Here is a 6,196-nt window from a genome sequence, read left to right as displayed (position 1 = left end):
GGGTTGGGGACACGCTTGCCTCGGGAAGATGGCTAAAAGGTGTCTTTTGACTTCTACCACGAGTCTCCAAATCTCACATAAACGAAGTATTTCGTGTTTGCTATTTGTGATATCACTGAGCACTTATCATACTTTGAAACAACAGCTTGTTGAATATTTAATAAAACTTAAAATACTTATTTAAAAGTATGTTTGGAAGTGTGTGTTTGATTAATATGACACTGATTATATGACTGAAATATGCGTCTTGGTTTAATTTGTCGGGTGACATTCTATGTTGTGTTGACGAGGCAATCCAATGACTGAAAGCATGGGCCATCGTGTCGATGACATGCCTTTAGCCAAATCACACAGCCTGACAACCTGATCCTCATTTTGGTTGACACTTAAAACAAGCATTGGCTACTGAATTTGGGAACGGGAAGTGAATCCATTTTGGGTTGAGTTGACTCTACAAGAGAACGTTTACCAACATGATAGTGTAAGAATCTACATCGAAACGTCGCTGATGCAATAAATCAGAAGTTGTTATCCAAAAGTTGTACGTTTTCTTATTTACTCACCAACTTCTAGAATGTCTGACAAACAGTAAACTCGGGGCGACCCAACATTCCTTCTATGTCTTAGCATCCATGCAGTAAGTGCGGAACTGTAGTCTACTACTTGACGCAAGTCCATCTTCCCAAGACAAGGGTGTTAACTGACTATTAAAGTCCAGTTCCTCTCTTGCTGAACTATGCGGGAATATTTTGGCTCGTGACCAATCAGATTCCACGTCTCACATTACTTGTATTTGCATCAGACAAAATGGCGGCGCCCAGTCAAGACTATTTGATCGATAATCAAGATTTAACTTGAAATAAAACAGGCTTTACTTCGCAAAGTAGATCAAATCATTTGAGCACCTTCATCGAACACATGAAAAGATTAGGAAAATATCTGTCGAAGCCCAGTTGACGGTTCACATGCTTTGCAAATCCTGCAGTCGATCGAAATCTGAACGTTGAAATCCATGTTGTTTACCTCCCGGATGTTCGTTGCGCGATTTTGGTGGCACAATGCATAGACTCGTAGTCCAGCCAAGATGTAACTCCGGAATTCCAGCCTAGTTCAACATTAGAGGAAACTGGACTTTTACAGTCAGTTAACTCCCTTGCCTCGGGATAACGCCTCCGTGGTCTAATGGTAGAGCGTCCGCCCGGAGAGCGGAAGGTCCGGGGCTCGATCCTCGGCCGCGTCATACCAAAAGACGTTAAAAGATGGTACTTATTGTTACCCTGTCTGGCGCTCGGCATTAAGGGGCTAAAACAAGGACTGGTCGGCTCGGAGCCAGTATACTGTGTCTGAGTGGGGTATTCATGTTAAACTGCGGCATGGTATCTCAGTGAGCTAGCACTATAAATCGGCATCAGTCCGGACTAGTACAAGCAGCCACACAACCACACACGTACATGCATGTCGCTATATAAGTGCAATAATCTTGGACGCGACGTTAAACCCCGTTTCACCTCACCTCACCTTGCCTCGGGAAGATGCGTAGGTCAAGAAAAAATAGCATTCATGATTACGATTCTTCCATCTCAAATGCTGCTAGTCTGATTATTGGTTGTTATACCATACCAGAGTGAAAGGATTTCTTCCAACATGTCTCGATATGATAGAATGGAATGTTTTTTCAAAGCGGCAGGAAACCCAACTCATTCTCTCACTCACTTGTCGAGGACTGATAGACAAACGGATGCCCTGAACATAATTGACAACACTTGACATACTGGGGAAAACCCAGTTTACTAGGCTTCTGTGAAAACATATGCTTCATGTCTTTCAAAACATAAAATCGATATCTCTCGGATATCATGCCGAACTACTTTCCGTCTGCCTCAGTGACATCGGGAAGGTCGTGGAAGAAAATAATTATGGGTAGAAAATAGAACATTTGTGTCTTTTCATGTCAGGTAACATGTTAAGCGTGTCTCATGAGCCAGTACAGTTGAGTTGTTCACTCGTGGACGCTCATGAAAATATGAACGTTTTGGGGTCGCCCGATGAGATAAGTTACATGTTACTGGACAAGAAAGTGCAATATCATATACCGGTACCGAACAACATTGACAACATCCACTCACAGCAGATTAAATTGTTGGCAATGTATGGTGTGCTTTTTTTTATATATATCTCTACCTACCCTATAATCATGTACATTTCAACCGTAATATTTAAGTTATGTGAAATCATTAATATCATTATCATTGCAGCTACGTGACCTATAAATCATCGAATCTGGACCAAACAATCTTGTGGTTGACATCAGTGACGAGCAATGATCCGCGCCGTCGGAATACGATGACACGTGACCAACCAGGGTTACCGAGCCTGACCACACCCGATCCATTATAAGTCGCCAGTTACGACCACCAAAGGTTGCTGGAGACCATTTTGAAAATTAAAGTATTCGTTACAAGTATCTAGGCCACGCTTTAACTGGAAGAAACTGTAAACAATAAAAACCTAATCCTAAGATTGATGATATTCAAAATATTTAATTCAGATCAAATAGATGAAATATGTACATATATTTTAAAATCAGAAAAAATATTTGCAGAACCTAAAGTTCAAAATATGAAGTTTAATTTGCAATTATGATCATGTATTGTGTATTATATTTTCAGTGATGATAATGCAGTTGGTTTTCACCACATTCAGCTCTTCTTAACACCACTGCTCCAGAGACTCAGAGAATTATCCTTCTACTTGTGCCACGCTCTTACTTCCAACTCCGAATTCGTAAAATGCAGAGGCAAGGAGTGTGATTTTATAACGCTTCATGAGGTTTGACCAGGATAATAGGCGCACAAACTGCCGCAAAGTTTAAATACTTTCAATCTTAAATCTCAGCATTATTATGAATTCCAGATTGTGTATATAACTTTGAGAGATAAAAAAAGAAAATAATAATAAGGTCCATTTATATGGCGCCGAATATCATGCTCAAAACACATTGTTACTTCCGGTGACGGGTCAGTGGGCACTCAACAATCATTCTCAGCTCCTCGAGGAGTCTACAGCCCAAGCTGCCTGTGGGGCGCTTGGGGGTTAACAGCCACCTAATCCTATCGGGTACCCATTCACTGCTGGGTGAACAGAAGCACACTTAAAACAGCCACTTGCCAAGGAGACACACATGCGTTATATGGGCATCAGTGTGGGGCTGGACCTAAGTCACCCATCCAAGGACTCTCCGCGACCACCTTTGTTTTATTGATTCTCCTAATTTGTGGCACTTACCTGGCTATAGACATGGCTACTATATACAGAATCTCACCCGAGTGTCTTTTGATATCAAATATATCTACACGAGTTGATAAAAGTGGAAAAATTCCGAGGCTTGCCGAGTATTTTTCCCACTTTTATCAACGAGTGTGAGATTTTATGTATCATCCAACATCATTCTTCCAACTTTTTCAATTTGTAGACAGTAATTAGCAGTGTTTTCAGTGTAAAAAGTACTGCTAACAGCTTCAGTAGCGGAGCCATTTGTGATGTCATTTGATTGTGACGTCATGGTAACGATGACGTCGCAATGGTCTGCAAAGCATTGTGATGTAATTTCATTGCAGCGATATCTACAGTGTAGATATCGCTTGATCTAATCCAAGCGATATCTCCCGTGGGAGCGAGTTTTGGATGATAAATATATGTTCCCATGCTAGTTCAAAGAAACCGTACTGGATAATATAAGCACGACACTGATCCGCCAAAATAAATCCGTCTACAAAATTAATACTATATCACTTGCAAACGAGCGAAATTGACATCTGGTCAATAACATGCAAATAAGGGGTCTCCTCACTTGACCGGCACCTGTTGTTCTCTGGTTTAGAAACCGGGCATAGGTGGGATAATCCCTAAAGAATGGGGTATTGTCCATCTCACATCAGATACTGTGATATGCTCTAATAAAACAAGGTCAAGTTGCTACATTTGTTCTCTTATATTGACTTTCACATCCATTTGTACATGACATTGTTTCATCAATAAATTTGGGGGCACGGGTGGCCCAGTCATCTAAGGCGCCACGATTCGCTGTGCAGAGTTGCGTCCCTTGGGCACACCAGAAACCTATGATTGTGGGTTCGAATCCCGGTTCGCCCCGATTATGTTTCTAGGTTTGTCAGCACCATATCCATACACGTTGGTTTCACCGAAGTGGTTAACGTCTGAGACCTGCATCACTTTCAGGCTTTCCTCCCATATTAAGCTGACACGCCGTGATTATAACTGGAATACTGTTAAAAGCGGCATTAAACCCAACTCACTCACTCAGTCATCAATAATTTTAAAGTCCATCCCACTTTAGATACAATAAAAACAATGGGCATTACAACATTGGTTTAGGTATATAACTTAGACCACAGGAGTCCGTATCTAAAAATAGACGCCCTCATGCATATTCATGACCATCTCCACACGCGAGCTCGCGTGTGTAGATGGTCATGAATATGCATGAGGGCGTCTATTTTTAGATAAGGACTCCTGTGCTTAGACTGACATTTATTTCATAATTCATTTGGTAATTTGGAAATAATCTTTGGGAGATGTTATCAGTGGATGATCATAAATATGTTGCAATGTTTAGTTGACATATATATTCATGCTATATTTGTCCATCTTCCATACTGACATTTGAGTGAGTTCAGTAACCGGTTAAATGAAACACATTGCCCGGGTACTCGAGTAGCGACCTGGAACCGTCAACAAACTGACGCGTGAACCTGTCAAGAGCATGTTCCAGCGGTCTGAGCTACTTTTTCCTTGATATCATTTTGTCATCTTCTGTACAACCCCATGTACCCGTGAAGAACCGGGCAGAATAGGTCTTCAGCAACCCATGCTTGTCGTAAAAAGCGAAGATGCTTGTTGTAAGAGGCGACTAACAGGATCGGGTGGTCAGGCTCGCTGACTTGGTTGATACATGTCATGGCATCCCAATTGCGTGGATCGATGTTCATGACGTCAATCACTGGGTTGTCTGGTCCAGACTCCAGACCGCCATCATATAACTGGAATATTGCTGAGTGCGGCGTTACACAACAAACAAACAAAACCATGTACAACATTTACTGACCACCTCGATCATTAATAATACTATAAACTGTGTTTATTTGAGCGTTTGCCATGGTGCAAAGGTTGACGACTAAAAATTGCAAGATATTTATAGTCATCTGGGTGTACTGATTACATCTCCCTAACAATGTTCCAAATCGTCCCTCCATTTAGATTAATATTTAGTATGAGTAATAATATAATAGTTATTTATAAAGCGCTTGACTCGCAACACAAATTTGTAAAGAAAATGAACTACAGCTCACCTGACAATCAGTACAATGCAGAATCAGCGAACGCTCGATCACTCTATACGGGGCCCTCTATATACAAACAAACTATAACACCATGCTGACCCAGTACAGGTCATCCCATTTTATCCATGCAAAGTGCCGGGTAGGTGAGAAGAAGAAGAAGATTTTATTATAGTGTCACCCGCTATGTAAAAACTCAGCGGCCGGTCGAAATGGCCTGCGAGACACTAAAAGATTCATAAAAAACAATATCTTATACATATACACACCACATTTAATAATAATTATAAAAATAATATTGATAATATCCTTGTACAAGCATCCTATATACACACAACCACATCCAGCCCTTCACTCACAGCAGCTTACTCAAACCACTCAAACACACCCGCTCATTCAAACCCATCCAAACCCTCATTGACAACCGCTCAATCACATCCGAACCCTCAGCCACACTGTCACACAGTACCCTCACCCACACCCTATTTCTCGAACATATCCTCACCTGTCCCCATATTCCCGCATCCATACCAACTCCCTTATCTAGATCTACATTATCAACCACACCCTCGCTCGCAATTTTTCCAACTGAGGTCAATCCGCAAATGAAGATGTTTTGAAATAAATTAAATGTCAGCTGAAGCGGATCAACTGCATAATATATGTGCAATAATTAATGTGTAAATCTAGTATGAAGGTGTATTACCATCGAAAGAAGCACATTTTACCATAGACTTAAAGTAATTATAGTTATGTAATCTGGACCATACTCTGGGACAACACCAAACAGTATTTTCAGCAGCTTAACAGAGTTGCTCCCCTTGGATTCACTTCCGTAT

This window comes from Haliotis rufescens, unplaced genomic scaffold (assembly GCF_023055435.1).
Source record: "Haliotis rufescens isolate VD_foot unplaced genomic scaffold, xgHalRufe1.0.p SCAF_1, whole genome shotgun sequence".
NCBI lineage: Eukaryota > Metazoa > Mollusca > Gastropoda > Lepetellida > Haliotidae > Haliotis > Haliotis rufescens.
The sequence above is the reverse complement of the archived record's forward strand: the minus strand, read 5'-3'. Positions refer to the sequence as shown.